The sequence below is a fragment of the Haemaphysalis longicornis genome, unplaced genomic scaffold (genome assembly GCF_048455015.1).
Source record: "Haemaphysalis longicornis isolate Haplotype H1 unplaced genomic scaffold, Haemaphysalis longicornis Haplotype H1 scaffold_7, whole genome shotgun sequence".
NCBI lineage: Eukaryota > Metazoa > Arthropoda > Arachnida > Ixodida > Ixodidae > Haemaphysalis > Haemaphysalis longicornis.
The window spans coordinates 12,248,049-12,267,200 of NW_027526422.1; the positions used below are offsets into that span (position 1 = coordinate 12,248,049).

Genomic DNA, 19,152 nt, shown 5'->3' on the forward strand with positions numbered 1-19,152 from the left:
CTCGGGCAACTTGCTGCCACCGCCAGGGCCCTCACAGTTGTAAACAGGTTGGTGTCAATACTACCTCGTGTGAAACTCGGTAGAGCGCTTTCGTAACTGCGCGTGGCTTAATTGGGGCCGCTCCTGGACATCAACGCAATTTTCCCGAGGTCGTATCCAGGGATATCTCTGAAAGAGGACGCGCGGAATGTGTGATGTGGCGTAGGAGGCGGTGGATACTGCCAGCATGACCAGGAAGGGGGTGTGGAGAGGCGGGCGCTATCATGCTCGGTAGTGCCAGTTTCGAAGGCGCTTGGAGCGCAACAAGCTTCACAACTGTTGTGATCAGCTTCGTCTACGCGAGATTGTCCATAAAGCTGAATGAACTCCTGCCGTCACCCGAAGGTGAGCTTAGGCTTAAGAAAGCGAAGAGTGGCCGCAACAGTGAGCGTATTCGTCAAACGAGGACGGCCGCTTGCGCCAGTGTCATGGTGAGGGAATAGAGTTTAAGAGGCGGCACCGTCCAGACTTTGCAGTCAGCGCTAGAAAATCACAAGGGTAGCGACTACGCCGTAAACCAGAGCAGAGAGGAAAGTCTGCGCCCGTGCTGACATATTGTTTTAAGTAAAACTTTTTGGACAATTAGTTTCGGGCCCCGTACAGAGAATGCGCCTGTCTTGGGTTCTAGAGAGCTTCACTACTCACGCATCAAGCAACCAAGTTTAATCGGCCAATACGGGAACGAAACAATCTCCAACTACTTTTTGTGCCTGTTCGCCGAGTCATGACCGGCTCGTTCAATCTTCCCAGCGCGCGCGCCCCCCGCAAGGCGACGCGACGCAACACCGCAGCATGGCAGCGGTCGGCAGATTCACGGCTCCGCCAACGTGTGAGCAAGCCCCGACGGCGAATGTTTCCCTTGCTGTGCGCGCGTGTAAACAAGGCATCCGGGACCACGTCTCACGGTTCGCGCTACGAGCTCGGGCACACGCGCGTCGAAGCCCGCAGCTGGTGTGACAAAGAGCCTCGGCCATCTGCCATGCGGAACGGCCCCTCTTGAAAGCCACGTCGTCGGAGCCGGTGACGCCGGCTTGCGCGCTTGCATCTCGGAGGTGAATAGCTCCGCCGCGAGCAAAGTAAAAGCTCGCCCCGCCAGTGATGTGACCCGGCCTTTTCGCCGTCTGCGAATGAGAAACGCTCCGACAGTAGAATGTTCTTCTCTCTCTCTCTCTCTCTCTCTCTCTCTCTCTCTCTCTCTCTCTCTCTCTCTCTCTCTCTCTCTCTCTCTCTCTCTCTCTCTCTCTCTCTCTCTCTCTCTCTCTCTCTCTCTCTCTCTCTCTCTCTCTAAATTTATATCTTGAAACTATACCTAAATATTTATTTGCTGTGTAAGGGAGATAGTCGAGGCTCACGTTTAGATGGTTTAGGGGATTTACTGATTTCTTTACGGGCGAGAGGTGAAGTGAGCGTAGATTTGAGCGTCCAGACGATGGATGATATCACGCGCAAAAGAGCCTCCTGCGGTGCTTCTTACGCTGACACTGGCGTGAACGCATATTCTCACGGGTAGATTGAACAACTTTTCCGTATGGCTGATGCCTGCGCACGACACATACCCTGATGGTTTCATGTGTCCATTATTCTCGCTACAGTTTATTCAAATTTATTTATTGATTGATTTAATTTATTTCACAGGGTATTCGACGGTCAGCCATCGTTGTCTAACGACGACGATGGCCGAGCGTGAAGCTTTCCCGCGCAGTGGACTCCTTGTTTTTCGTCTGAGTTTGGACTTCGACTCGCAGACGGTTCGGACTTTGACTCGTTCAGCTTTGACTTTGACTCGCACGCAGTTTGGACTTTTTATCGCAGTGGCTTTGACTTTGACGCTTCACCATTTTATTTGGCACGAACAAAGCTTCGTGTTCAACCATCGTCGTCGTTAGACGGAGGGGTGCGTGATTTTTGACCAATTTTGCACGTCCATGTACGCCTCTCTGAATCCGAACTGCTACGACTGTGTCGGAAGGGCGCCATTGGATAGATGAGGCGTTTTTTTCCAAAATGAGCCAGATCCACCTAACGCGAATTTGAGGAACAAGTGGAAGTTTTAACCAGACCTAAATGTAACGCTGTCAAACCTATTATAGGATATATTTTAATGTGAGCTAGGGGAAGTTTATGGCCACAAGTAATTAAAAATTATGCTGTGAATTTGACCAATACTGCGGTAATAAGTTTGGATTTCGCTCATATTGAATTGAAACACTCATAGTGATGCTGCATTCTTATGAAAACTTTATTTAAATTGACTTTCAAGCATTGTACGATTAATCATTGGTGGAAAAGGCATTAAAAACATGCAACAGGGCGTCAAGAACAGTAGAACTATACATGGAGAGCAGGTAAGATAATTATCTTGGGCACGCCTCAAGGCACTCATGAAATGAGCAAGCTCTTCCTTGCTTTGCCATGAATTTCCAAAGCGCTTCACAAGAAGGCTACTTCTCCTTCTTCACATTAATGAATTTGCTCACACTGTCAGACAGAGAGAGAGAGAGAGAGAGAGAGAGAGAGAGAGAGAGAGAGAGAGAGAGAGAGAGAGAGAGAGAGAGAGAGAGAGAGAGAGAGAGAGAGAGAGAGAGAGAGAGAGAGATTTTCCAGGGCTTGTAAGCGGGGGCTACGTACTACAGTTAAGTACTAAAATGATACATACGGGAGTAAAAAACTAAATATAACCAGAGTTATTTCGTAGGGACGGGTAAGACGAAATGAAATCATCCCTTCACATCTCTTAGTTTCATTTCGTTCACTTCTTCTTCCGTTCACTTCGTCGGTGACATCGTGGGACAGATCATCCCTAATCTTCTAATTGCTGTCTGAATTCATAATAAGCCAGCTCCGAAAAGCAAAAAAAAAAATCTTCCGAAAACACCCCCGAAACACTGTGAACAGTCAAGCCAAGAGCAAACGCCCATTGGGCAAATAGATTTGACTCACTTTGATTTGTGAAACAGCAGGATTTGGCTCATTTTCGATGCGAACTATACGATCTGCGTTCGCGTTTTGAGGGCGTTATCTCAACTATTTTTTTGCAACATATTTTTTTGGGAACGTTGCCGAGTTTTTATTGTCACTGCAGTCTTATCCGACTTAGTTTCGGTTCCTAGATGTGGCTCATTTCGAGAAAAAAAAAAAAAAAACGCCTCAGATTTCGGCCGCATAACGCGAGGGATCCAATTTCAATTCCGACCACGAGTAGCCTTTTTTTTTTTCTTTCGCTTCACCCGCGACCATTATGATCGTCAAAAAGTTGGCTTTCCTGCAGTACGTTTTCGACGCGACATACTCCATCAGTGAGACATATAAGGAGTCGCTTCAAAACGCTTACCTGGCAATAATTATCCTTGAAAGTCTTCCTCAGGATGCATACCTGATTGGAATGAATATAGGGAAAAGTTTATTGCCGGTGGAAAATTAGCGCAGAGGAATTCACACTTAAGATTACCTGCGCAAAACAGTCGTTTCAAATGCATTTCAAAGGCTTTCGAATGCGTTATCTATCGAGCGGCGCATTGTTTATGTATGTGTTGCACTGGTAACGAAGTTGTCAACTGCCGTTTGAAATTTTCGAGCAGGGTATTTTTCCGCCTAGTCCGGTCGCCTTTCGGTGTTTTCTAGCAAATATTTTGTCAGTAAAGGGTATCGTGAACCTAAAAAGGGCCCATTCCCCGCGAGGGGGACTCGAGTAAATGCGTCGCATAGGGGGTGGGTGTATTGCGTTAACGTTTAGTGTTTGGGGAGTTGGTGGTAGTGAATTCGTTGTATCAGCAGCTTCTTGACGTAGTTTGAATGAGTCAAGGATATAAGGCGCGTTCGTAGCCTGACATTCTGTGTCGGCTTTGTGGCTCAGTGGGTAGAGCACCATATACATTGCATTCCGCCCACAGGTAGTGAATGCGTTGTATCAGCAGCTTCTTGACGTAGTTTGAATGAGTCAAGGATATAAGGCGCTTTCGTAGCCTTCCATTCTGTGTCGGCTTTGTGGCGCAGTGGGTAGAGCACCATGTACCTTGCGTTCCGCCCGCAGGGTCGTGGGATCGAAACCAGGCGCCGGTAAGTATTATTCTTTTATATAGTGTAGGGGGAGGGGTGCGGACCTGTTGTTGAGAGCGAGGATGGTAGCGTGATGCGGGAGAGGAGGAGTGGGGGAGAGGGCGCACCTGGAACGGCTGTTGCGGACGCCGAGGCACGCCGACAACGCCGGGTGACATGGTGAGTTAAAGAAATGCTCTGCACTTAAAATGTAGCTGTGTAGCCACGTATGAAGATAAACTCAGTTAAATCACCGTGAACTTTTCGCGCACCATTATAAGTTCCACTGCCATTCAAGAGCGCCCCTGAGCGCGAATCGGAAATTGGGCCTCGCGAACGCGTCCCCGTGATGCAGACGATGAAGATGATTTACGCCAACAAGCGCGCACGTGAACAGAGCGCAGCTGGGCCCGCTTCTTGTGTAGTTCGACAAACCCGGGCCAGCTGGGTGGAACGCGCCGGTGAGACGTGCAACTGTTACGTGCTACTTCTGCCTAATACGCGCCTCTCCGTTTCTCCGGCCCACGCTGCGGCAGAGCGCATGCACACGAGCAGAGTGATGGAGTCTTCCTGACATTCGGCAGCAGGTACACTCTTGCAGCGGCGTGGTCGACGAGTTCGTATTTTTATACATTTAAAGGGGCCGTGCAGACAAAATGGAACTTTCTTCAGTGTGAAAGAACTTGCCATTGGCAACCTTCTTAGCTTCGGTAGCTTCGTTTCAGTCATGAAAGACCTTTTAGGTGCGAAGCACCTTAGGACCCCTCTGTGTCCGTGCCTTGGCGTCCGTATACACAGTGTTGCGCAAGCGCGAGGAGCATTGGATAGGATTGGATTGGATTGGATTTAGATTGGATTGAATTGAAATGAATGGGATTGGATTGGAGTGGATTTGGATTTGATTGGATTTGGATTGATTGGATCGGACTGGATTGGATGAAATTGAATTGTATCAGATTGGATTGGATTGGAATTGTATATACTGTACACACGCGTTGTCACTCATTTAGAGCGCGAGTGGGCAATACCACGGGTGATTTACGGTAAGAACGATTCCCAGTGTTTCGCCCACTCGTCATGATTCACTTCGTGGAGATGCGTGAATTTTTTAACCGAGAAAACGCGAGACATATTCAGAAACTCGAATTTCGCGCAACGGTAACGCATCATAAGTGGGAGTAACGTAATATGGGCCAGAACTAAAAACATAGCTATCAGTGTGTTAACTGCAGGTAAGGATTCAATTGCTGCAATCATACGAAAATAGAGGTCCCAAGTCATGTTCTTTTGGCGGTGGCTTTGGTCAGCGGCCGTCAATCGCACGAACGATATTCTGTTACGAAAAAGTGAAATCGCCGGAAAGTGGCTTCACCGTTCCGGCAAATGGAGCAAGATGCAAGAAGCACAGTGCGAGTATATTATATGGTTACGTCTTGATGAACTATGCAGTAATGGCGGAACGATGAAGGGTTGGCGGAGCATATTTATTAATTGGGGTCAGGCAGCGCGGGCGCCTAAAGGGTGTATTCCGAAACATGGGCAGACCGATCCAACCACACGAGCGAAGGGCTCGTGCTTCTATGCCGCAGTCTTCAGACTTAAAGATTGTCTGTTATTCTTGGCACGCACAACCTACTGGGGGATTGCATTAAGTTGATGATATACCCAACGCGAAGTGCATGCCCCAAAAAAGGAATCACCTGTAGTTCCCGCTATCCACCGAAAAACAAATCAAAGCCCCTTTCTCAAAAGAAAAATGGTTAAAACGCGAAGATTTCTCCCACGCAACCTGAGTCAAAGTCAAAGTCCAAAATCCAAACTGCCTCGACCGTGTCAGATGGACGTCGGCTTAACAACGCGAGAGACCCAGGTTAGATTCCGACCACGGAAAGCGTTTTTTTTTTTTTACTTTTGAGGCGCTTGATGTGCGTTCGCGCATTATCATCATCGTCGTTTTGTGAAACCCGTTCACTAAAGTTTGATCTCCTGCAGTGCGCTTCGGTGACGGGATGGTCGCCATCAGTGGAGAATAAAAACATTCGCCTTAAAAATCGTAAAACAATGTTTAGCCACCCCCGTGCGGCTTGCTCTTTCAAATAATGCCCGCAACGAATCTTGCTTGTCCAGGCTCAGAGGTTCAAGCTAAAACTGTGCACATCTGTCAGTGAGGACAGGAATCTTCTGGAGTAGAGATAATCGCCATTAAAGTGTCCAAATTGAGAGAGAGAGAGAGAGAAAAGACCTTTATTCGGCCGAAGTTACAGGCCGAGCATGTCCACCGCCTGGGCGACCAGTCTGCGCTGTTCTTCTTCTCCTTCAGAGCCGAGCCAGTCGGTCCAGGTGGTGATGGAAAGGGATGGAGAGGGATAGGAGTCAGATAGCTGAGCCACCGGGCAGTAGAATAAGCAATGAGGTAGATCAGCGTAGGCAGTGGGGCAGTTGGGACAAGAGGGGTCAGACCTATAGCGATAGAGGAAAAGGCGGGAGGGAGTGATCAGGGCATTCATTTGGATGTGCCGGAGGAGTCGAGCCTCCATTACGGTGAGTGATGGGTGAGGAGGCGGGTAGAGGCGTTTGTCAAGACGGAGCTGAAGGTAGACCTCCTTGATGGTACGGCGAAGGGAGAGCCTCGCACCGTCCTCCGAGGGCCCGGGCCAGGGGATCAACGGTGCCCGGTGAAGAGTTTCGCGGGCGAGTTGATGCGCCAACTCATTGCCGTCAATCCCGGAATGTCCAGGGACCCAACGGAGGAAAACGATGGATGGCTGTAGAGCGGAGACCGCTCGTTCGACCTCCTGTTGAAGGATAGAAGGTAGTGAGCGATTTTGTATCTGTATAATAGCGGCGTGAGAGTCAGAAAAGACTGTGTATTCGGGGACGGGGGGAAGAGAAGCAAAGGACTGAAGGGCATGGGCAATGGCGAGAACCTCAAGAGACATTGCTTCCGGAGGGTGAAGGTACGGGCCGCTAGTGTGGGTTTCTGCTTCAGCAAGGTGAGGGTGGTACAGAATGTAACCGCACGAGCCTCGAGGCGCCACAAAGGAGGCATCTGTGTAAGCAATTCCCTGGGTCGCGAAAAGAGGAGAATGATGCTGCGCGGCCGCATGACGACGACCTGCATGAAGGACAGGGGACATGTTTGACGGGAGAGGGAGAATACGAAGGTTGGGCGCCGAAATTGCGTCAGGAGGGGTAATGGGGGAGACGGGAATCTGAGATATACCCGCCTGAACCAGTAACCATTGACCTTGACGGGTAAGGGAGAGCCGAGAAATCTGGGAATCTCGATGGAGATTGAGGAGAGAGCGAAGGGAATGAAAGAGGCCCGTGGCAAAAAGCTTATCTGTAGAAGTGGTGATAGGGAGGTTCAGTGCTGCTTTGTAGAGTCCCACCAAGGCGGTCTCAAGGGTATTGAGCTGAGTGTTGGTGAAGGAGATGTAAGGGATAAAGTATAAGAACTTGTTGAGCGCGAGGGCGTGAGCAACCCTGCAGGCATTAGCTTCGTGAAGACCCGCCCGTCGAGTGACCACACGACGTAGAAGGTGGGTTACCGAGTGGCAGGTCGCGACGGCGCTGTGTAGGGCTTGTATGTTCTTGGCTGCATGCAAAGGAAAACCAAGAACCTTGCATTTGGTGACAACAGGAATGGGAGAACCAGAAATATGGAGAGAGATGAGGGAATTGTGGGCACGCTGGTAAGAGGAACGGTTGAGAAGGAGAAGCTCGGACTTTTCTGGAGCAGGGGAAAGACCAACAGCGGTGAGAAAAGAGTCGATGAGATCCAAGCCACGTTGCAGGGTGCTCTGCACATGGCCCGGAGAGCCAGATGAACACCAAAGGGTGATGTCGTCGGCGTAAAAAATGTGATGAAGATCAGGGATTTCAGATAGTTGGGAAGCCAGAGGAGTCATAGCAATATTGAAAAGGGTGGGGGAAAGAACAGCACCCTGAGGAGTGCCTCGAGTGATGTGGTGGGGGTCGGACAGATGAGAGTCGACTTGAAAGCGAGCCACTCGGTGAGAGAGGAAGGAGCGGAGATAGGAGTACATGCGGGAGCCGCAGGACATTGTGGCAAGCTGTGCCAGGATATGGTCATGGCACACACCGTCAAAAGCTTTACGGACATCGACGGTCACCAGAGCGTGGATTTGGGTGGGGGTGGAAGAGAGAAAGGTGTGCTGGAGAAGCAAAAACATATCCTGAGCACCGACACGGCGACGGAATCCGATGAGAGTATGAGGGAAGAAGTCCCTCTTTTCAAGAAATTCAGAGAGGCGATTCAGAGCCATACGCTCAAGGGTCTTACCAACGCATGACGTTAAGGATATAGGCCGAAGGTTAGCGATGGAAGGAGGTTTTCCAGGTTTTAGAATCATGGTAATAAGGGAAGACGTCCAGGAGCTAGGTAGGCTGCCACTGTCCCAAGCTTGATTAAAAATCTGGAGGAGGAACTCTTTCGCATTGTCGGGGAGGTTGCGGAGAGCCGTGTATGTGATGGCGTCTTCTCCAGGAGCAGAACGCTTAGCATTTCCAACCAGGGCCGCCTCGAGCTCCCGCAGAGTGAAAGGGCGGTCCAGATCAGAATTAGGTTCACCTGAGTAGTCCATATAGCTAGGAGTAAGAGGGGGCGGGAGATAAAGAGAGGCTAGTTGGTTGAAGAGATCGGAGGCTGTTCCTTGAGCAAGAGCTTTAGCTAAAGTGGGAGCAAGCGTGGGCTTAGTGCCTAGGAGAGATTTAAAAAGAGACCATGTCGATCAATTGATATTTCAATTGACGAGAATAAGCTCAAGTGATTACGCGTAAGGGAAGCAGCTGTCGCCCTTTGTTTTAGTCGCACTGCATAGTACTGACTTCCGATGTCTTATCTGTGAAATGATTTATCGACTTTTCCAGCAATGAAAACAACCGTTCCCCGTCTGCTCATTGTCTCTTCTACGCGAAGACAATACGTCTGATTCACTCTTTCCGCATCTTGCATTGTGGACATTATTCCCATCTTGCCTGTTAATCTGTATGATGGCTGAGGCACAATATCCTGACATTTTATGGATTTTATATACCGGCATACAGCTCCTATATATAACCCCTGGCCCAACATTTTATTTATTTTCACTTCAGACAGCTGAAAGCAATATGTGACGGTGTAACTTGACAGCCGAAAGAGACGAAATACCGCGCAAACAACAGCTTTGTCTCTGTAGTTGAGGAAAACAAAGAAAACAAAATAAACGCGGACTTATCCTGAGCATACGTATACCTACTGCACGTGCGAACGCTTCCTGAAAGCGCTCTTTAAGATAGCGATAGCCCATTATGTGGAGTCGGTGCGTGCGTATGAGTGTGCGTACGTGCGTGCGCGGGGGGTTTGGGGACTTGTTGTGTTGGTGAACTTGTTTATTGTGACTGGATACGTGTACGTACAGATGCTACTACAAACGTTGCAATTGTTTTGGTGCCGTTTCCAAGAAGAAATATATTGGGAGAACAGGAGGAAAGACAAAAGGCAGCAAACCGCCGGCTTTTAAATGCATTCACAAACATCGCCCCTTGTCAACTGCCCTTCTCAGAGTTACAACAAAAGGAAAACAAACGTTGCACTGCAGCAACGTTTTTTTTTTTTTCCTGGTAATGTTACCCATGGCCGCCGGGTTATGCCGAAACATTTCTCGATAATCTTCCTCCTGTCCTAGAAATAAAATATCAATGTTGAGAGCTCACAACCGGCTCGACTGCTCCGTCTTTTCGGTGTCCAAGTTTTGCTGTCGCTCCCGTTCATCCCAGCAACAGAAATCTTCGTTCCATTGAACTAAAGTATTTTTACATCGCGCTATTACAAAACGAAACAAGTTCAAGACAATTTTTTTTTTGTAAAGAGTGGAATTTCATTTCGGAAAGCGCTGTTTGTCGACGGATTCTGCCGCATACACAAAACCAATTGCGGCAATTTTACCCTCCTGCATACGCGTCACTTCGCTAGGTTGGGCGACCAAGGCAATCAGTGGGGCTGCTCCGTCCGTGAAAGGCCCGTTTCTGTGCCGCTCAGTGTGACACAATACCTGGTCGCGAGCGTAGGTTCTCGGGAGAGGCCTGTCGCCTCACCTTTTCGCATCTCGAGAAGGAGCGGTGCGCGCCGACAACGCAGCTGCACACCAGTGAGCTTGTGAGTCACGACACGGGGCCGGGCCGTTGCGCGATGTAAGGAATAGCGCCTAATGAATTGCGTATACGTGCGCATAGGCTCAGGGAAGACCCAATTCTAGAAGCACCCTTCTCTTCCTACGGGCCCTGATTAGAAGAAAGTGTCCTCAGGGAAAAAAGAGCCCGTTTTATGCGCGGACAGTTGACATCACTCCCTGCATTGCTTCAGTCTATGCGTGACATGCTCGGTCATCGCCACAGCATGTGGAGTTATAAAAAATTAAAGCCGTTCTTCTCAATGTGAAAGCTGTATCAAGTGCAGAGCAGTGATTCGCCATAATGGGCTGTGGTGCCGTTATCCGTTCACCGCTACCACCCAATGCAATTCAAGTTTCCCGCCTTCGCAGTACTCGCGCGCCCCCTGCCTGAAAGTGCGCCAGCGGGAGTTCAGTTCTTTTTTGTGCTTGATTTTCCTCCCGCACGTGCCGGCGTCGCACTACCGCTTCTTTTCGCTTACTATCGTAAAACCAACCCAACGAACGTTCCTAACTAAATGAACACGGGCGCTGCCGGTTAGTTACGTATATTTTGCCTCAAATGCCCCTGCAGTTTTCTTTGCGCTAAAAAACGGGGAGATGTATGACAAGCGCGAACGGTTCGCGAGTTTCGAACGCTTGTGACTATATAAACCACTTGGCTTTCGAAGCCTCTGGGTTACGCCACGACGACAGCCGCAACGACGGAACGCCGTGGGGCTCTAGTTGGGTCCAGCGAGCGAGCTAAGAAGACAAGGCGAGCCCCTAAAGTGTTCTGCACTTGTAATGCAGAAACTCCCAAGCGGGAGTTGTATGAATGCGTCAGCCGCTTTGCTACAAACTGAGCCTCTTTAAAGGCGTCTTCACCATTACTTGAAAATGCATTGCTGCGAAGAGGTCTCTTTCTGGGGCAATATGAGTGCTTTGATATCAAAGTATGGACGTAATACAGCATTTTGTTATATACCACGGTGAGACCCCACGTATCCCTTAGCGGCTTCACTTCTGCGTACAAATGCATTTGTTGAAAGAAATTATTCTAGGGGGACAAGGTATGAACGTGCCAGGGAGAATTATTAACTAGCTTCAAAAGACTCCGATTATCCTTACGGAGCGTGCCACCTTTACAGTCGAATTGAGCAATATTATGGAAATTCATTGCTGGAAAGACATTTTCCAGGGGCAACGCAAGCTGTCTTATATGGAAATACGGATGTCCTAGGACTGGGGATTAATAGCATTTTCGTATAAAGATTTACAAGCGGTCAGACGGGTTTCCTCGTTGAGCCCACATAGAAATTGTTACGTGTTTAAAATAATTCATTGACACCGCCGTGGTCGCTCGGTGGCTAAGTAATTGTGCTGCCGATCCCAGGGTAGCGGGTTCGATTCCCGGCCGCGGCGGCCGCTTTTCTGATGGAGGCGAAAAGCGAGAACTCCCGTGTGTCCGAGATTTCGGCGCACGCTAAAGATTCCCAGGTGGTAAAAATTAATCCGGAGCCCTCCACTATGGCCCGCCTCATCGCCTGTGTAGCGTCAGTGCGTTAAACCCCACAATCGATCAATAAAAATAATTTCCTTATGACAAACACGAAGAAAAACAGGGAAGTGGACGAGACGATGGCAAAACGAACAAATGACACAAGTTGAAGCAGAACGTATGTTTATTAAAAATCGAAACGAGTGCATTTCATGCAGTTAGGACGACACTTTGACAAGGCTGCCAGTGCACACGTTTAATCTGGAGTGAAATGCGTAGGACTACTCTAGGAATGTTTGTGTGTGCGCTGCGTTTACGCCTGCGTGCGTGCTTGGAAACGCCGCGGTTAACTTTTTCCTCAGGAGGTCACCGAGTGCGTGAAGCGAGCAAACAAGCATGCAAGCGAACGAGCATGCAAGCCAGAGATCAAAAAAATCCCCGCATCTCCACGAAGTGATCATGACGAGTGGGCGAAGCACTGGGGATCGTTCTTACAGTAAGTAATTCACCGGTGGCATTGCCCACTCGCGCATGTAAATGAGTGACAACGCGGGTGTACAGTAATACAATTCCAATCCAATCCAATCCGATACAATTCAATTCAATCCAATCCAATTCAATCCAATCGATTTCAACCCAATCCAATGCTCCTCGCGCATGCGCAACAGTATGTACACGGGCGCCAAGCCCCGCACAAAGCGAGGTCCTAAGGTGCTTCGCCCCTAAAAATTATGCACCCCACCGTCTAACGACAATGGTTTAACGCGAAGCTTTCTCGTGACGGATTCTTCGGTTGTCGTCTGAGTTTTCCAAACCGCTTCGACCCAGCCCTCCGGGACATATTCATAGCCTGGTATGTCATGGTGTTTTGCCACGAACCTTTTGCTTAGGGCACACAGTGCTAATATCCAAAACTGGGGATGAACACAAGCTGAAATCTGTGGAGAGCTATCGGCCAATCTGCCTCTGCAATTCGGACTATAAAATTTTTGGGAAAGTTTTATCTAACCGTATTCAAAATGTAATTTCTAGTTTATTCGGGTCTCACACCGAACATCCGCATCCGAACATCGGAACAGAAGCATCCAAACGAATATACATATTGCTCGTTCTATATTGGAATGCGTGACTGATTCGGTTGAACAGGTGGCCCTTATCCAAATTGACCTTGCGAAAGCACTTGATCGTGTGCCTCACGATTTTTTATTCGCACTTCTGGAAGCGGCTAAAGTAGGTGATGGGCTGTATCAAGGCAGATTTGCTGCAAACATTGCACTACACAACTTGTCAACTGCGTCCTCTCGAAGCAGTCCAGATCACGACGTCTGTTAGACAGGGCTGCCCACTATCGCCTCTATTGTTTGCACTCTACTTAGAACCTCTTTGCCTTTGCATACAACAGAGCCAAAGAGGACGTGGTTTTCATTTAACCTCATATGAAGTTAAAGTTCTTGCGTATGCCGATGGTATCGCCTATTTTTGTGCTGACAAGTGTAGTGGTCAAGAAGCCCTTATATTGACTAAGGATTTTGGAGCGGCCTGGAGCGGCCATGAATATTTGTCTGGGGCGGCCGTGAATATGGAGAAACTAAGGGGTTCTGGTTTGGCCATTGGGGAACCAAAACTTCCAAATTTGCGGGTATTAGTTTGGACAATGCGCCGCTTGAATACCTTGGCGTTCCTTTGCACCAAATAAGGAACTCGGAGCCCCCCTTGTCTTCAGCGCTCACAGATGTCGCCTCGCAGGCATGAATGGGGCGAGAACTTTCTGTATTTTCCCGTGAGAACGTCTGCAATGTCATCTGGGTAGCATGTTCTTCGGGTACTGCACAGAATATTTGCTACCTTCGTGTGGGGATCTGAATGGGAACCAATTCGTAGGGATAATTTATTTTTTCCTTGGTGGTCTGGTGGTGTTGGGTTAATGCATTTGTCTGTGAACCAACTTGTGTCTTCGTTTTTCTTCAGGTTGGCTGGTCATCCCCTTTTACTTACTACACTTCAAAAGCGAATTAGTTACCATTTACCTTTTCTCCTTGTTTCTACGGGTGAGGTGAACAGGAAGCTGCCGTGGGGTTTTTTAAAGATAGTTGTGGATACTTTTCATTTTCTTACTGCGTGGTTTTCTCTGTAGTATCTGTTTAGCCTTTCAAAGACGGCTATGACGAACACCTTAATTCATAATCTATTCCCCGTGCCTCTTTATCGCCAGCCATACTTGCGGGACCATAAGAACAATGTTTTAGACCGTGTCAAGCATATGTGCGTGCTGCCAAATGCCAAAACATTTTTTAAGCTTCGTTCGCAGACGCTTCCAGTTAAAACATGGCTTCGCGGGAAAGGGATGTCGATCACTTGGTCAGACAATTGGCGCTTGTGCAGTCAACCAGGTACTACTGACCAACCATTGTTTTGTGCTGTGCCGTGACGCGGTGTTTTTCTGGGACATTTTGCAACAGACACTAAAAATGACATTGACATCACCTCCGTACGCCATTCGCTTCTTGTCATTTGAAGATGTTAATCGGGTGCCATATGACGTTTTTGTTCCGCTAGGATTGTTTAGCTTGTGAAAGTGCCGCATGATTGATCGGAATGCGGAACTCCCTAGGCCAACTAAGTCCATTTTTCGGGAACAGACAGCGTTGGTGCGGAGCATTTATGCGGCGCAGAGTGATCCACTGGAGTCGCTGCATCGTTTGGATGCGTGAGTTTGCTTGGCTAAGTGTTGAAATGGTGCCGATCTTTGTTAGATTGACATGCTTACTCTTCGCTGTCTGTTAGCTTATATATTGTGTGTTAATTATCATGCCTGTATTTTTCTAAAAAATTTCATGCATTAAAGAAAAAAAAAAGAAATGGAGCAAACGGATAAACACCGGCTTCATAACGCCAGGGACCCAGGTTCGATTCCGGCCACGGGAATCTTTTTTTTTATTTATTTATTTACTTCACTCACGATCATTCATTACCATCGTCAGAAAAAGTTGGATTTCTTGAGAGGCGTTTTCGCGTTACGGACGGACGGAAGTCAGTGAGAACACTAAAGCTTCGCTTTAAAAATGGACAGCTCCATCACCGAGGGCACGCGAGAAAGCGAGTCACCAAGCAATTAGAAGCCAGACCAGACATTCAAAGACCTTTCTTCACAGCAGCAAACCAAAACGAGAATCAAGAATCACTGTGAGAGCCAGCCTCGCAGAGGTCTCCAGAGTTTGTGACACAGGCGAGATCAACCCGCTGCTTTGTCAACGTTGGCGTTCGTTCGGCCATGTGGGGGTGTCCAGTGCGGTAGCCGCTTCGCCTGTTGGTGTGTTTGGGCGTTTTAATTTTCAAGGGGTGTTTCAACTTTGGAATAACTACAGCTGGTGGACGCAAATTATTGGACATTATCACCGAGTTCTCGCTAATGCTGCATAAAAAAGCCGACACAGAGCGGACAAGTTAGGCGCTACCTTTTGCCTTAACATGTTTATTACGTGGTCATGGTCTTAGTGGAATTTGCCGACGTTTTATTTGTGGCTGAATTGTGTAGTTTAACCAAATAATTGGTTACTTAACAATTTACCAAACGTCTAGAGCCTTAGCTTAACGGCAATAAGCGGCAGAGAGAAAAGACCGTGCTCTGACCGCAGCCTGAGCACTCCAACCATTTGAAAACAAAAACAAATGCAACACGGATCACGAGTACGTAGAGTGGGAGCGCTCTCCCTGTTACCCTCATGTCTTCGTCCTCTTCTTTAGTATTTTTTTTTATGTCACAAACCAACTAACCAGCAACCGAGTCCTATTATTGCAGTTTGCAGTTTGTGGTCAGGCAGTCCCAGCCTTCAAAATTTTGTGTTTGACCAATTTTGCGGTTACTATCAACTTTTTAGGTGATTAAGGGATGCAAGTTTGGTTCATTTTGTCTCGATAACAATGATAACACGTTTATCTCAAACTCCGAACAAATAATGGAGATAATGATGAAAACAAATGAAGCGTTTACGAATCCCCAGTTACTATGCTTCGGCATAGAGTTTCATAGTACGAAACTCTATGTGCGACGGTTTCTCCATGACTTCACGTAATTTTGTTTGTGCTGTTGACGGCGGCCGACATGAGCCACCGCCAAGACACATGACTGGGCGGTTATAGGGGGTCTGTAGTTCTGTTTGGTCGTATCACTTGAGTGCTAACTTGCAGTTAACACACTGAAAACTGTGTTTTTACTGCTGGCTTCTATTGTGCCACTCCCGCCGATAACACATCACTGTAGCGCGAAATTTGAAAATCTTCCAATCTCTTGCGTTCTTTTTCGTTAAGAAACGTCTTTTGTGGCTTATGTGGAGCTGAGTGAGTTACCAAAACCTTTTGTTTTTGTTTTTGTTTTAATGAGTAGCATTCTTTGCCGAATACCCCCACAGCCAGGACCGTGAACGCCCTGCACTTCCACGAAAATGCAGATATCACGGAAGTTCCACCTGTACAGTCAAACCCGGTTATAACGAACCCGGATAGAGCGAATTATGCTATATATCGAACAAAAATAATTCAGTTACGGAAATACATGGGAAACATATTCCTTATAACGCAGTTCACATCCGATATATCGAACTCTGCGCGCCTAGAATGGCCGCCGAAATGCATGGCCTCGGAGCGGCGATTGAGATGTGTATTGGCCGCGACACGTATCAAGAGTTGCGACTGAGACATTGCGTCTCGCACGGAGCGACGTGACTCCCCACACTTTCTGTAACTGTTTCCGACGCGCGGGACTCACGACGGAACACGCGCAGTCAGTGAGTCCGGACCAAGACAGCAGCATCGGTGAACTGTGGGAAGAGCTCCCCCACGTTCCCTATGATGTCGCGAGTGAAAGCCGTCCGACGCTTATAATGAAGCGCTTTCGGCAGTCGATGTGCTCCGCCAATGCTTCTTAGATTTTTGGAGGACGCGGACTCCAATTGGTGCAAACAATGTTTCGTATAGAGAATGTTATGCTAGTTGAAGCCGCCAAAACGAAAGTGAAAACAAAAATCACTGCTTTTTTCTTTGCAAAGTAGGCAGTTCAGGCGGAAAGTAGCTTTATGTGCAATAGATTATGTTGGGCATGGTAATGGCTACTTTACTGTGTTCGTTTCTGCATGCGGTGATGGTGGAGTTGGAAAGAGGGAGGGGGGTGGGGGGCTCCCGCGGATTACGAACTTGCAACGATAAGTTCGTTATAGGCGGGTTCGGCTATATCAAACTATTGGATATATCGAACACATCGCGGTGCATATTGCAATTCGCTATAAACGGGTTTGACTGTAATCGCTATAATAGCGTAAATGGAGATAACTGGTCGCACGAAATTTTGAAAAACTAAAAAATTAAGAAAAATATTGAAAACTACGGAAAATGGCCTACGGTGTACTGCCCTGACTTTCCACAGTAATGCAAATTTCGCGAAAGTTTCATCTGTGATCGTTATAATCGCGTAACTGGAAATAATACGTCACACAGGATTTAGAAAAACCAAAAAATTTGGCGGCACGAGACTCACTCGTCAAGACAAGCGGCATAAGAATGCTACGGATTAGTAGATAATTCTCTGCATCTCTGCACATTTTTTTTTTTTGTCAAAAAACATTTTTGTGACTTGAATGGAGCTCAGTGAGTTACCAAAAGGTGGATTTTTTTAATAGGGCAAAAGTCTTCCCGGCCCATTTAACCGTACTAGTCATCCGCTAAATTTCGCCTGACGGACTTCCCGGCGTGTTGTCAGAGCCGTCCTTAAATCTGCAGTTAAGGTGGTGAGAGGGAAACGGCACTTTTAAAAGCGCTTTACCCTGTTAAAGAGCGTGAAAGATGTCGTAAAACGCTCTGAAATGGCCTATACGCATTATAAAATTTGATCTGGTGAAGATTTGACACCACTTGCAATACACTTCAATGTCCCTTTAAGGTGGAACTCACACTGCACGTAAAAAATCGTCCTCCCTTTATCCCTTGGAAGCACCGGTAAGACTGTAGTTGTCCCTGTACACGGGTACAACTTAAGAACTGTAACGGAAGTTGCCGCTGTGCCTCACCACCGCAGCCGGATGTTACTCCGCGTGGCGAAAGTACTGCGTTGCTGGGAATATTTCTGAGATGGCACGACCCATTTCCGCGAATTTTCGCACTTAATATGCTTATAAACTACTCCAGCGATGACAAACAAACTACGTGAGAAAAGGCAGGCGATATCACGCATTCATAGCAATCTCCTTTCAAAACGCACGCGCCCATTGACATCCGGGTCCGTCGGTTAGGCGAAGTGATACCGTACATAAGCTATTCCCGTTCATAACGTTCCCGATCACAGCTGTAACGATGCTCCATGATTGGCTCAGCGCCAGAACTTAACAGTTATTTATCACCATGTTTTCTTTCTATCTGTAGCGGTGTTTTGAAATGTGGCGTCAATACTTTTTTTGGTGCAGCTGAAAGGACGCTGGCTATTATCTATGTGACAGCACATTCTATGGCGTCATGTGACACCCGTGTTCAAAGAGGGCAAAAGAAACAGGAACAACCAACTGGTAGAGTTTATAAGTTCTCCGCTGGGCGTCTTCGTCTCAGAAGCTTCTGGCCGCGTGACGTAATGATCGGACGCGTTTAGAGAGGATGTTGCTGTCACGCACCGACTAGACCAGAGAGAGAGAGAGAGAGAGAGAGAGAGAGAGAGAGAGAGAGAGAGAGAGAGAGAGAGAGAGAGAGAGAGAGAGAGAGAGAGAGAGAGAGAGAGAGAGAGAGAGAGAGAGAGAGAGAGAGAGAGAGAGAGAGAGAGAGAGAGAGAGAGACTAATCTTTGGCGTGCTACTTCCCTCTGGGGCAAGGGTACAGGGGACAAAGAGAGAAAGGAATGAAAATAGAGGGTACGAGAAATGACAGCGAAATCGAACAATGAACTTTGTGCACTTAGGGCGTGTCTAATAAGGAACGGGGCGGAGAAACAGACTATCACTGTCAAATTCACATCACATGATTATTGTCCAAATAAAAAAAGGAAAAATATGGGAAATTATTACAATTGCCTATTTCACTGAAGACCTGCTCTCACCTGCGAGATGTGTTCTTTATCGATGATATTTGTAAACGGCTAATAGATTGAATCCCAGCGAACGTAGCATCCATTTATTTTTATCGAACATCAAGGCGCACATGCACATCACAAGGTTACGTCCCACTGTCGTGAATATTTGCGTCGACGTTTTCCGAGTAATAACGAGGTACAAGCGGGAGGCAAACATTAGTTCACTTCAGACGAATGCTGGTTTCTCATAAGCGTGTTATACCCTGGCAAGCGTAGGGTCATTGTTGCAGCGGTACTTTTGCGACACGGTCAAAAACGTTGACGAGTGATGCGCGGTATAGACGGTGCAACAGCAGTAGCAGCGGCGGCAGATGGCTGACG

General features: G+C 47.8%; 2 protein-coding genes across 13 annotated transcripts in view; one reads left to right on the forward strand and one right to left on the reverse strand.

The window, feature by feature from the left end:
• The window catches only part of LOC144144528 (anoctamin-7-like), a 118,153-nt gene that overhangs the window by 60,615 nt on the left and 38,386 nt on the right, over positions 1 to 19,152 (forward strand). The window contains exon 2 of one of the 5 annotated variants that reach the window (XM_077676017.1): positions 1 to 47. The exons of the other annotated variants lie outside the window; for them this stretch is intronic. The gene's annotated coding sequence lies outside the window, so the exon portion shown is untranslated. The remainder of the gene's footprint in view (positions 48 to 19,152) is intronic. 5 annotated transcript variants of the gene reach the window in all.
• Positions 1 to 19,152, reverse strand: part of LOC144144530 (uncharacterized) — a 321,359-nt gene that overhangs the window by 49,745 nt on the left and 252,462 nt on the right. The gene's annotated exons all lie outside the window — the stretch shown is intronic.